Genomic DNA, 15385 nt, shown 5'->3' with positions numbered 1-15385 from the left:
TTCCCAATGATGGATGTTTATTCCAATACTTTGTTTGTTACCAGATATGTTTCAGAAATTCTGATGAGATATCTCAAACTAACAAAACTGTAGAAACCACGCTACGCTAGGAAAATATGACTCCAAAAAATATAGAAATCATCATTTTTCAAACGAAAAAAAGCTTTACGATAAAAATCACTAAAAAATGACCAAATTACCAAAATACCTCTAACCTCAAAACATCCCTAGAGCCTACATTACTCTCAGAAAAATTCTTTTAAACATATAAAACAACAAATCGAAATCAAATGAACCCCTTCGCCAATTTTCACAAAATTTGACAAAATTACGAAAATGCCCCTCATAAAGTTCACAACCATTTCGCACAAAAAATTTCATAAATGATAAAAACCAATATTCACATTGAATTCCTTACGAAAAATTGATTCCAAAACATCCTGGAACATTAAAAAATAACTTAAAATGCAAAAAGACCTTTTCAAGGGCAAAATGGTAATTTTATAATTTTAATAATTAAAAATTCTGAAATTAATAATTAAAAAATTAATTAATGTAAATTGTAATCCTAATTAAAATTCAAGTTAATTAAGTAAGACTTAAGTCAAAATCCTAAAGTCAAGTTAATCAAGTAAGACTTAAGTCAAAATCTTAAATTCAAGTCAATCAAGTAAGACTTAAGTCAAAACCCTAAATTCTATTCAATCAAGTGAGACTGAAGTCAAAACCCTAATCAATCTAATAAGACCAAAGTCAAAATCCTAATAGAATTCTAATTAAACTTAAAAACTATCTAAAAGAATTATAATTAAACTCTAAAACTATCTAAAAGAAACCTAATTAAACTCTAAAACTATCTAATAGAATTCTAATTAAACTACAAGACTATCTAATGTAATTCTAGTTAAACATTAACTCTATTTAAAAATAATTCTAATTAAACACTAAATCTATCTAAAATAATTATAATTAAACACTAACTCTATCTAAAAAGTACTTTAAAAAATCTATAAATAAGGGTCCCTACAACCTATTTTCGTATAAAAAAGCTTATTTAGCCTCCCATAAATCCTAATTTGAAGCCCTAACTCCATATCTAACACCCATACCCAACTTTAGCTCAAAAAATACTTAGAAACCCTTCAAAAATATCTAAAAATCTATAAACAAATAAAAAAATTTAGATCTAAAAGGAGGTACTTCGCCTTGGAGGTCTGAAGCGAATCTAGTGACAGAACAAAGCAAGGAGTACTGTACAAGGAGCTGTTCTATCAGATCTGAGGGAACAAAATCGTTGCATTCGAAAAATGTGACTATTTTTATTTTTTTATTATTATTTAGGTCTTTTTAGCAATGTAGTTTATTTGAGAATTAGTAGAGACCGACGTTTGCTAGGTGGGATTGGTGCCTAACACCTTCCAACCCCGTAATGTGATCCTCGGACTCAGTATTTTTTTTAGTAGATTAGTTATTTGATTATCCGTTTCGAGTCAATATTCAGTTCCTAGACCATAATAACTAGGTGACGACTCCCAAATCTCAAAGGTCAAAAGTGGATCCGCGCACCCCGCGGATCGAGGGCGCTTTCAAGGTGACTAAGGACTTAATGGTTAGGACTCTAATGGTTGCGTTTCATGAACAAATGCAAGATCATCATCATCATTATCATCATAAAGCTCATGTTCTCCAGCTCTAAATGATATGGTGGATGGACGCGCACCAGGATTAGAAGAGTTAGCCACATACTCTCCAGTAGCATTGGATACTCCAAGTAATATGTTCAACTTTTCAACATGTTCCAGTCCCTCATAACGCCACTGTGCATCAATTTTATTTTTCTACAAAATAAATAAACTTATTCAATAAGTTTGAATAAGTAAACGTGACTTTCCTATTTGGTAATCTAATCGAAAATTACCTCCAATCAAGAGTTTTACCAGTCATAACTCACCAATACTTTATTGTTAACTGCATTGTAACCCACACCATTATATGTTTTAGCTTAATCCATCTAGCCCACATAGTTTTACTTTTATCTCTAGCCCTGTCGTTGTCTGAAATTGCTTCATTAGAGATAAATACCTCGATACATTCAATGAAGTACCAAGTCTTTTTCCCTTAACCAATTCCACACAAATATCAACCCAAATCTTATGAAGATAGGGTGTCCATCTTGTTGAATTAATTTTTGACTCTCCAAATAAATTCGAAAGATTTTAGTAAGAACCCCAGTAATAGTATATAAATATATTTTAGAGTCCACTTATCAGACATCTGATAATGATCACTCGTTCTCAAAAGTTGCATAGCTGGTGGTGGATTTTCCCCACGCCAAACTGGTTGAGTACGAGTAAATAATTTGGTCTAAAAGTATAGGATTCGTCTAGCCACTTTAAATGTGGGAGCTTTAACAGGAAAGAGCTTAGAGCTAGTGGATATAATGAAAAGAAGGAAAATTAACCTAACTTGCTAACCAATACAAAGCAAAAATAACTACAAAATCTGGTACATAGAAGATGTTACAAATGAAAATGGTGTAGGTAGAACACAATTCTAAGTATTAGGGGAAAATGTGATCAACTGTTGCATGTAAAAATAATACCAACAAAGGAGATGGCTAACATAAATAGTCACCATGAACTCCAAGTTAGATTATGAGAAGCTATATCCAATACACAGGATGACATGGATGAACTAATTTAAAGAAGTCCTAACAAAAAAATAGGATATTCATAGGAAAAAACTTATATGAAAACATAGGGAGAAAGGTAGATAACATGATAAGGTAACACAAAATATTGCTTTAGAGAAAGAAATTATATGAACAATCTACTAACTACAGTTAATTCATAAAAAATAAATGGTCTTTTATCAAGTGGGCTCATTTCTTTTGCAAATGTACAAATATATGTTATAGTTGAAACTCATGGTGCAATATACATTTTTTTGACTAATTATTTCCACTAGCTTAATGTAATATTATCACACGTTTATCTTATTATTTTCACAAGCAATTGTATACAAATTCTGATATTATTTATTAGTTCAGTATTCACCTTATCAAATTTTCCCAGCTTATTGTCTAAATTGTGAAGTGATCTCATATTCTATGCTACTATCTAATCTAGCAATTAAAAAAATATTCATTATGTCCAATGTTACAGCTACAAAAATGAACGGGAAATAAAGAACCCACAACTACAGAGTACAAACTATAAAGTATTACAATGAATGAGGAAAATTAACAGGCAATAATAGATGAGAAACATGAGAAAGGGACTAAACAAGCTGCAATAGATACCTAAGGCATGTGTGATGATAATGTTAGGCAAGTTTTGAAGAAATATTTCTCCCTCAATCGACTCCATTCCAAGATGTTACATTATAATCGATTCCAATAAAAAGGAATCCAAAACCAAGGTGGATATCCATTAACATAACACATATATCCCAAAAAAATCATAATTAAAATTGATAATTCTAACAACCATAAATAACTGAATTGAAGAGTGATCTGCCCAGATAAACAAGATCAAAACCAAATAAATTCGAAGGATCTTAGTAAGAATCCCAATAATAGTATATAAATCTGATTTTAGATGTCACTCAAGAAGCATTAGAAAAAGTTTTGTGTGGGAAATTATAATTGTACATTAAATATTACTCATAGAAGTAAAAAAAAAACTCAAATAAAAAAATTTGGGTTTAATAAGAAGGAACCTTGAGATTGAAAATGATTTTGAGTGTTTGTTCTTATCGATTTCTCATTCAACTCCATTCCAAGAGATTACATTGTAATCGATTCCAATAAAAAGGAATCTACAACCAAGGTGGATACCCGTTAACATAACACATACATTCCAAAAAAATCAAAAAAAAATCCTAAAAATATAATCAATGAAAAACAATCAAAACCAACATCAAAATTCTTAAAAAATCACTAGAACATAACTTAAATCAGAAAAAAAAACATTTGAAACTTAAAAGTGATGTGAAAGAAACTCACCTTTGTTCGATTTGAGAAATCCTAACGGCACAAATAATATTTCGAAAGCCTATAGAGAGTGAGAGAGGGGTTGTGTGAGTAAGAGATTAGCTTGAGATAGATAGAAGAAAAGAAATTGTCTCTTGCAACTGAGTCTTTAGTTGAAGGAAAGGAAGAAGAGTTGATGATGATTTTGAGAAAGAAGAAGAGACTACAGAGAGGAGTTGGCGGACTTGATGAGTAATTTTGGGGAAGAAGAAGAGATTACAGAAAGGATTTGGGAGCTGCAACGAGAGTGACGCCGTTTGTGCTGAAAATCGATAGAACGAAATATTTTAGGTTTGTACTTTCGTTGGAAATTCAAATAGAGGTGAAGTGTATTTCGATCATTATACCTAAACCGTTTTCAGTGATTGACTTTGCGCAAAAGCAAAATAAAAAAGCCCCCTTTAGACGACTCTTGATAAGAGCTACTTTTGGGCTTTTTTTATATTTGTAGGAGCCAAAAAAGCCCAAACGAATAGTGTTCCTTTAGCTTTTTTGGCTTAAAAGCTAAAAAAGCAGAAGCTTGCTTCTGAAGCTCAAATGAACAACCCCTTACTCATTACACCCCAATTTAAAAAAAAAAAGGATTTTTCCCTGAAATGTGACTTATGTCCAAATTCTAGTTTCAATACACTATTCATTCTAATTCCCAAAACATATTTTTTGAGTGAATTCGTCACTTTTGTAATCAATAAATTTGCTTGTATATTTACAAATTCATAGATATTAAAAGTGACATACGCACGAGTTCATAGGTTATAAAAATGAGAAATGCATATTTTGGGAATTAAAATGCACAGTGTACCGAACTCGGAATTTTGTCACATTCAACGTGCGAAATAGAGATTCGTCCTAAAGAAAATAAGTGAATGGTTGAGAATATGTAAAAGTTGGGTTGCTAATAAACACTTTCTTTTTTTCTTTTTTTCCACTCGATTTCTATGCTTTGGGCTTAAGATTTTATATGAGCCTTATCATAATTGTAAACAACCATTGAAATTGTTTGAATCGATTGTTATAATGTTTTATAATTTCGAAATTATAATTTGAGCCAAACCTTTGTAATGTTTGAGTGTGTTTTAATCATTAATTGGTGTGTGATAAATAATTTAAGAAGTAATAAGTAAAAGTTAGGAAGTTAATAGCAGCTCAAAAAAATAAGATTGATGGTCAAGAATTGAGTTTTCACATATATTGAATTGCTCAGCTCATTAATTTGCTCCAAATCCAAGTTAAGCCACGATTTTTTCTTAGAAAACTCAGTCCGTTCAAATCAGTTATGATCAATTTCCATTTTTTTTCTTTTAGTGTGTAAACATTTATTAAGGTTTTAGATGTTTGTGATTAATATAAAAGGAGATTTTTATGATTATAGCTTCTAATAACTTATAGTTAAAAAAAATATATTATTTTAAAATTCAAACAAAACTTGGAGGGTATTGGTCGATCATCATCAGAAGCACATGTTGAAATCCAATAGCGTTAGGTTGTAGCTAGGGCCACATTATGTAGTTATGGTTGTCTTATATATGGTATAGAGGGTAAAATCGATACTTCATCAAAACTCTACACTCGTCAGAGGATTATTGGCTGGTACCATATCAATACTATCTCGAAGAAGCAATGAACACTTTATCAGAGCAACAGAGCCAAATAACTTGAGATAAACTCGAATTTACCTCTACAAATTGGCATTATCTGTGGGAAAAAGAAACATATTGATTTTAGATGAAACTATGGTAAGACTCGCACGCTCTGGAGAAACCAACCAGTCCCTACCTCCTCCTGTTACCACCCCCACTAAAACTCTATTGATGAATTAGATCAATGAGATGAAGAAGTGACAAAAGAAGATGTAGCACAAGATGGATACACTTGTCGAAGACAATCAAGCTTTGAACCAACGATTAGAGGTTCGACAAAAGGAGACTTAAGATCAACTTCATTAGCAAGGTGGAAAAGAGAATGATCATGTTTCTAATGAAATTTCTAGTTCCAAAACCTCTAAAAAAAAGGCGACACTAAAGTTTCCACAACGACTCTAATAGAAAACCTAACAAGTTTGACCAAGGATGAGATTAGGGAGATGATCAAAAAAGATAAAGAGGTGGTGAAGAGCACGGAAGTAGGTTGGTTGTAGCCCAGGCTATTAGGGGGATTCAAAAATTATTATTTATAGTTGAAATCTTGGTAACAGAGATCTCGCAAAATTTTGTGGCTCCACATTTCACCCCTATACTGGAATCAAAGATCCTGTCGAATACTTATACCACTTTCGAGAGATGTTGACTTTGTGAGAAGGGAATGAGCCCTTTTTGTGCAGACTATTCCCTTCTAACTTATAGGGGAATGCTTTGAAATTGTTCTACAAATTATCCAATTGGATTATAGATTCTTTTGAGGAGATCTGCATAGCCTTCGTGACAAGTACATCGACAAAGAATTTTGGGTGGGGATGTTGACACCCTACTCATCATAAGGATGAATCAATGGGAGAATCTTAAGGACTTTACAAGAAAATTCTAAAAAGAATCCATTGTTATGGAAAATTATGACTAGAGAACAACAATAATGGAATTCGGGAATGCCTTATTTCTTGATTTAGGCTTTTACAAGTCTATGGTGAAGAAGAGACCAGATTGACTAGAAGATGACCCTCGTAACTTCGTCAGCTGGAACAAAACTATCAATGTCGTCACCAAAATCGACAAACAACAGGAGCAACAACAGTCCTAGAAGTGGAGAAAAGTATAGCCTAAGTAGAATGGAGAGCAGAAGGATGATATGTATTTCACTATACCTCTGAGTGAGATCCTGCCTCTTATCATCAACGAGCCCTTCTTTGAGTGGCCCAAACCACTTTCCCAACTCTGATAAAATAAGATAAAGGTTATTATGCATATCACAAGGTTTGAGCTTATAAAACAAACATGTGCTGTTAAGCCTAAAAGTGTATTTTTTCCATTATTTTATAGAGCACTTAACTATATTTTCTAACATAGAGTTATGATTCTTTATAAAATCGTGCATAATAGTTAATTCATCTTAAGTTACATTTTATTGACTAAATTGAATATATTTTTGTGGATTTCAAAATTTTAATTATATGTCCATTTCTTCCTAGCAAAACAGATGGGAATTGAAATATCAAAAAGTGAGAAAACTACCAAAGTTAAAGCATGGTCCAAGAAATTCGATGGTTTTAGATTGACATAATCAAGTTTTGATTTTATCATATCATACCGTTTTACCAATAAATTTTGACTTACTAAACAAAATAAAGCGAAATTTTTGTCGTAGTAAATTGATTCAAAGGATAACAAATTCTTATTTCACGTAGCAAAGCTAATTTAGAGTTCAAATTTGTTAAAAACATGTAACAAGTCAGAAACTCCAAGTCTGTCATGTTTTACTATTTTGAACATAACTTTTAACTAGATTATTAAAATGGGGTAAAGTCAATGGGGTTATAACTTTAATTGGGAGGAGAAAATAATTATATTTCATGTAGAAGATCAAATTCAGACAAAAAAAAAGGTGAAATAGTGTTACCAAAACAATCCTAGTTTTTGTCTATAAAAATACATTAACTTTCTAAGTTTTTGGGTCCTCTCCTTGCTTACTCTCATTTCTCTCTCTCCTCTCCTAATCTATTTTTCTTCTCTTTTACATTTAGTTTTTAGTATTTTCTACAAATTGAAAGACAAGTATTTGTTCAAGATTTATTTTAGAGATCAATAAAAGATAAGTTATTTTTTCATTTATTTATTTGTTGATTTTCTAAAACGAGTTTCGGCTAATCTCCTAATCTAGGAAGATTGACGAAGACAAGATATTTAATTAATATTTATTTTTATTTTTAAATTTCTTGTATATTTTTTAAAGTTCTTAATAAATTTCTCTTCAACAAATCGTGTTTCTAAAATTCTGTTATTTATTTTTCCTTATCCCCTATCTTGGGCATGAATCATTAATATTAGAGAGAACACATTATATCAGATGCTTGTTGTGATGTAGGATCATTGAGTATTTAAGGAGAAGAAATTGTAAAATCCCGAGTTTTCAATTCGTATCTCGAGAAAAAATAAATAGTGAAATTTTGAGAAAATCTTGAAAGTGGGACTTAGGGGTAAAATTTTAGGATGTTTCTGATCATTTTTAATGAAATCCGACTTTACCATTGGATTCAAAATAATTGAAAAATATATTTTAACCTGTAAGCGCGTTCAAATGCGAGTCCGAACATAAAAGTTGCAAAATCCTCGATTATCGAATCGGACCAGGTTAAAATAGTGACTTTTTGTTAGAGTAAGAATTATTAAGATTTAATTATACCATTGGTTTGTAATGATAAATTATTAAATATGAACTATTTATTTATCATTTTTGGAGCACAGAAAGTCGAATTATAGTCAAAAACGAAAATGACGTCAATTTTAGGGGTTACCTCAGGCTAAAAATGTAAATTTTTGTTAGACACATAATTTTTGGAAATTGAGCACACCATTAGATCTAGAATGAAAAATTAAACGAAATAGAGTATTCATTCGTTATTTTTGAAGTCTGGACGGTCAAGTTATCATCAAATGAAACAATAGGAGAAATACCGATTTCGTCCCAAAACTTTTATAAATAAAATTTTTAATTTTTTTTTATTCTTCGTCTTTTCCAACCCGTCCAGCCAATGAAATTTTTTTAAAAAACTTCAACCTGAGATTCACGACAAATGGCTCGCCATAGTCGACCGACGTAGAAGAGAGAAACGTCCGCAGCCGTGTTCTCTACAAAACCCACCCAACCTCTTTCCATTTCACTTTCTTTTTCACCTCGTATCATAAAAAATTAGCATATTTATATAAGGGGATTTCGAAACTTTGACCTCGAATTTCATCCATTTCGGGATTAAACCGTCCTCCGTTACAGAATAGAGAAAAGACGATGGCGTCAAGATTTTTGAAATCACTGGGCCAGATCCAAAAATCAACCATCTCGAAGTCCGGTCTATCTCGATTTTCGCCCAATCACCTCAATTTATGTGCACGTGTTTCAATTCCGTCGTCTATAGATTGTAAGGAACTCTCAATTTCTATTAGTAATCGTAGATTGTGAAAATTGCATTTAGGATTTTATTAAAAATTTATGGTGAGTTTTCAAAAATATAGAATTCTTTTTGTTATTTAAAATTCACGCCAGAACTTGCATGTTTGATATATTTAACTGGATTTTATAATAAAATATACGTGGATAGGATATCTCACTAGGTTATTTTCGTCAATTGGGTCTTATGCACCGCTCGGACCCTGTTTTAATTTAAGCTTTGGTACTTTTTCAATGTTATTAATAAAACTGAATTTCATAGTTGAAAAAATGATTTAATATTCAATGAACTCAAATTGAGTTGATGAATATTAGAAAATGGATATTTTGTTTGAAAGATTGAAAACGGTAAAAATTGAAAAAATGAAAAAAGGATATGAAACGATAAAATGTCAGAGTCGTACCCGAGGGGTGATGTTTGCATTTTACATTGTTGTGTTGTGTGTAGGTTGGTGAATGGATATCCAGGGATAATGTTATGGGTTGCATGTTTATTTACTTTCTATTAGCGCGAGGTGTGTTTACTTTTTCGTTCTGTTATTTATTTTAGGCCGGGTGGCCATAGTTGCATGGTAGGAAACTGGATATCTATTCTCAATCTTGTATTGTTAATTTCTCTTTTATTTTCAAAGAAAAATAATATATATATGTAACTATTTTGTGAGTTGTTAAAGAGTTTGTGAATGCCTGAAGGGATAGTGTGTCATATCATCCGGAGTTGTGTACTATCCTGGGATGTACGGTAGGGACCACCAAACTCATACGTGGTATGAGACTCGTATGAGAGTGGAGTCACAACTGGAATCCGGGTTTATTCCTCTCTATCTTTACCAGTGAACTTGTAATATGTGGTCATATACGAATGGTTTGTATATTTGTGAATCACATGCACGCCTGATAGGCATAGACGAAGATGATTAGTCAGTGATCACTAACAATCTATAGTAGTCGAACGTTCTGACATATCGAAAAGAGACCCATTGCTTACGGTCACATCAAACGGCCAGCCTGAGCCGGATAAATGGTCCTACAAGTGTGGTAAACACCGACCAGCTACAAAATCAGGAACTACTACTTTATTATGAAACATCATGTCCTGACTGGGAGCGATCTAGTCGTGAATCCCAATACTCTAATTCTAGTACTCCACCATTGTGTATTATGTATCTGTTGTCTTATTTTGATATATAAAATGAAATACATGTTTAATGTTTCCATTTGATCAATTAGATTTGTATAAAAAGATAATGTTAGAGTGAGTAATGATGATCGATGTAATGTTAGTTTTAAAATATTTAGTTGCTCATCCCTGACTATATGTACCAGTTAATCATAGTTTTAGTTTCTTCTATAAAATTTTGCATATTTTAAAATGATTCAGTATGTTTATTCGTTCATGTTATGAGAGGTTATTGACAGAAATTGTTTGATTCCTTACTAGGTAACCATTGTTACTTATCATTTTCTTCTCCATTTTTTTAGTTTCAGACCCGAAGTTTGGCGAGGCAGGTGTAGAAAACGAGTGAGAATTATTTGGTGGGTCAGATAGACAGCTAGAGTCCGTCACTTGGTGAGTATTGGGGTTATAGCCCCTAGTGGTGTCGGTTGTCCAAAAGTAATTGATTTTGTTCTGAGCGTTAGGACTTTTGTTAGAGTAAGGAATATTTGTATAATCCTGTATTCTGGTTATTCTTCCACACCCTGATCTTTCGTACATTATTAGATGTATATAGGCTTCCGCTAGTATTATATTTTGTATGTATATATGCATGATTGTATGTTGTTTATCATGTGCAAGTTGAACGCTTTGGATGCTAACATAAACAGAGGAGACCATGTCGAAATTTCGAGATGCCACCTAGTACCTCGTGGTCTGACACGAGGATTTGTATTTGCGTTTGGCGGGACGCCACAGAAATCATACCTAATTCTTAGATTTATAAAAAAAAAAGTTTTAGTTTATTTTTAAAAATCACACTTTATTTTTTTGGTTTCTAAAATCTGAAATATTAATCCCCCTATCCTCAATGGAATGACCCTACTTTCCATTCTAAAGTGGGTTTTTAATTTTAATTTTATATTTTATTCTTGTTGTAATGACTTGAAAATCCTAAAATGTATCTCAAGAAAAGAATTTTAGATTCGTGCATTAATTTAAAAGTATGGAATCTTAATTTTTAATATTTGAGAAAAATTAACTTCACCAATAGATTTAGAAGGACCGAGAAACATACTTTAGCCTGTAAGCATGCCTAAATCTGAAGTCGATTGAAAAAATTATCAAATCCTCGAGTTTCGCATTAGATATTTTTCCAATAGGTAAATGACACCTTAGAGACGTAATTTGAGGAGGAAACAAACCACTCATACCATTCGATTCGTGTCGAAAATCACCCAAAATAGAATATAAGTTTGTCCAATTCGGCATTTGGGAAAAAAACATTCTCAAAATGACAAGTATGTCCCAACTTAAGTTATATAAATATCTGAATTCTATTAGAAAAATCAGATTTTTCTTATTTCCTCTCCAAACAAATCTCAACTCTTTTCCTTCAATATTTGAAACTCAGATCTACGCTAAACGAGAACAATCCGAGCTTAGGTGCAAGAAGGAAAGTTGTTCATCTCGCCGAGGGTTACGCGTGGACGCAAAGAAATCTGATTTTCGTTGGAAGAAAATTTTGAAGATTGGCCGGAGGCGATTTTAAACTCCATTCAACCGTTGAAAATAACTTGAAGTAGGTTGCCTTCCCTTCTACCTTCTAGTTATGCGATAATTTCATAGAAAATCCATATGATTGTTGATAAATCGATCGTTTCATTAAGTTTATACATATTTGAACGATTTGAATCATGTTCGCATGTTTATTTATGATTGGTTTTAGTTCATTTGATGTAATATAAGCATTTTATAGTTGGTATAATATTTGGATCGATTTTGGTCGAGTTTGGACGAAAAATCAGTAATTCGGAAAAGTATCCGAATGTTGAGTTTGGTTCTAATTTTGTTTGTGTTGCTTCCATATAGTATATATACCAATTTCCTACCTTTATTTCATTAAAAACAATTAAGTATTACTTTAAGTTCTTTAATAAATAAATAAATAAATAAATAATAAATAAATAAATAATTCATTTTCAATTTCGACTTTAAAAAAATTACTTTTTTAACACTTAGTTAAATTTTCACAGATTTCCAGCTTTTATGTCTTATGATTTTATCTTTGTTTCTGAGTCTTTCGACTCAACCAAAACCATCGAATGGAATTGGTTGATACTCTATGGATTTCAAATTACTTTAAAGGTAAAATTACTTTAATAGATATGTAGGAAATTAGATGATAGATTGATCGATTTAATTGATGGATGGATAAAGATAACGTATGTTCTCGACTGATTGATGGGACAGTGCCTCCAGTTTTACGTAATGGCCATGCCACATAAAACGTGATAGATAGATAGAGGGATGAGATAGTTGATGGATGAAAATGACAGATAACTGTCATTTGAGGGTAGTATCAGACTTTGTTTGTATTTTCGATTAAAAGAAATGATATATTATATACAAAATAAACTATTTTGTTTACCAGTAAAGGTTTGTAGAAAACCCATAAAGAGTGATGCATTGCTGTGTATCCGGAAGCGGTGCGTCAATCTAGGATAGCGCTAGATGTCATATGTTCTTCGGTAGTATGGGATACCTTAGAGTATATTACAACTTATGAGATCCGGGAATTTCTCCTACTTATTTCCTGGGGAACATTGTACGTAAAGGCGGTCTCTGTATAGTGTAGAGCTAATCAGGGTTCACATGCATTGCCTCTTGATAGGCTTCGTCGCGAGGGGTTTCCTGGGCTAGTTAGTGATCACTTAGTTTGTAGTCGTCAAACGGTCGACCTCACCGTTAGTTGAACTCAGTATTGGGTTTTTGGTCAACGGCCAGTCTGAGCCGGATAAATGGTCATCCAATCGTGGTATGCTCGACCGACCATAAAATCAGATTATAACGATGAGATTCCACATCGAAGGTTAAGTTTGGAATATCGTATTGCCATAGTCGAGGCGGTTATATCGGCGTGTTCCTCTGCTCTCTTATCGATTACACCGCCGTGTTCTTATTATGTATCTTTTCCTTATTTTGTAATGATTGATAAATGTTTTCATTTAAAAGATGCATATGTTACTTTAAATGATTGAAAATGATAGATTAAAGTTATTATAATTGTTTACTGAGTATGCTTAGACATTTATCGTATGTTATATTATGAAAACTTGTATCATTTAATTGTTCTAATGATTACTCGTGTATGTATGACTCGTTGTTAGAACGACGTTCATCCTGCTGAGTAACATTCCCCTGTTACTCACCCTATCCTTCCCCTTTCAGATTATTCAGCTATTGAAGAGCCGTTCTTTGAGGAGGTCCTCGAGGAAAAACAAATTGATGTCTTGCCACCGTCGTGTCTTTGAGGATTAGTAGGGAATCCTAGTGGTTTTTGCTTGTAGATAAGAAATATGTTAGTTTAAAAATTTTTGTAACCTGATGAATTATGAGATTGAGGATCTTGACTTATATCAATGTTTGTCGATTTTTTCCGCTTACTCTAGACTCTCGTATAGATGTTAGTCAAATGTTTATTCCACTGCGTATATTTTCTTTTCATAAGTATTATTATTTGTGAATGTTCTATCAGGTTGTGTGATTGATTACCTCACACCTCAAGATTCTGACTGCTGAATCATGGGGATTCGTGTTGGGATTTTGGGGCGTGATACTTGTCCTTTTCAAAGACATCTTTACACGACAAACAAATTGATGCTACTACTGATGATTGGTGTAATTAATTTTTCAAATTGAAAAACATCATAATTTTTATTTATTTTTTTAGTTTTTATTTTACTTTAATTTAATTTCATGTTTTAAAATTTTCTTATTTTATGTTTTAAATTTTTCGTTTTTTTAAGAGACAGATCTTAAAGGCGCAGTGAATAAGAAGATCAAATTTTCTTTAAGACTAATTTAAAATAAGATTAAGATTAATTTAGATTTAAATTTTTGACAAATAATTTTTTTACTCATTATTTATTTTAATTATCTAGGAATGCCTAGATTGTAATAGAATTAAGGAAAATGTGGTGTAATTGTATTAGCCCTTTGGGTTCGTAAATCGAAATTGGAGTCGATGGCCTGAGTCGACTCAGCTTGATCATCATCCGTCTTAAATGGGAGGTAAGATTGCCTTTGTTTGTTCCAATTTTCACACAACGATTCATTGTTTTAGTAAAAAGGCACCTCTACGAGGAGGATACTCAATAAGATAAGGATCATATTTCATCACCGATTCCTTGCCCTCTAGGATTAGATTGAATCACTCAAATAAACCCAATTAATAATTAAAATTCAGTAGACTTGGACCTAAGGAGTTCAATAGGAGAGACCCATTTTGAGTTGTCCCAATTATTGTTCTTGACCATAATCAATGCATAAGAATGATCTTGCCCCATTGTACCCTACTGTACGAGGGGGGATAGACTATGCCACACCCTGAAATTTCAATACAAATCTTGAGAACTCCTCAGTTAGAATCTCAACGTATGAGGTAAACACATACACAACCTGATAGAAGAAACATAGGCAAATATATCTAGCAAATGAAATTCTATGCACGGAACAACAAATATAACTAACATCAAGAGTATACGGAAGCTGTCATCAAACATAGTTTTACTCCAAATCCAAAAATTCTTAATACATTAGGTTTCAAAACTTTCAAACTGACATGTTTCTTATCTACAATCAGAAGTTGCTAAGATCCTCTACAAATCCTCAAATAGACAACGATGGTAAGACATTGACCTAATCCTCCTCAAGGACCTCCTTGAATGATTCCTTAAGAAAAGGATCCTCAAAAGCTGAATAATCTGAAAAGGTGAATGATAGGGTGAGTAACATGAGAATGTTACTCTGCAGGATGAACGTTATTCTAACAGCGAGTCATACATGCACTAGAAACATCTAAATAATTAAATAATGTAAGTTTTCATAATGTAACATATGATAAATGTCTAAGCTAATCGATAAATAGTTGTAATAAATTTCAATCTATCATTCCTATCATTTAAAATAATACATACAACTTTCAAATAGAAAACATCTATCAACATTACAAAGTAAATAAAAGATACATAATAAGAATACAAAGATGTAGTCGATATGAAAACAGAATAACACGCTGATATAATCGCCTCGACTATGAC

Source organism: Akebia trifoliata, chromosome 11 (genome assembly GCF_017979445.1).
Source record: "Akebia trifoliata isolate Shusen 1 chromosome 11, ASM1797944v1, whole genome shotgun sequence".
Lineage (NCBI taxonomy): Eukaryota > Viridiplantae > Streptophyta > Magnoliopsida > Ranunculales > Lardizabalaceae > Akebia > Akebia trifoliata.
This window is presented reverse-complemented; position numbering follows the sequence as displayed.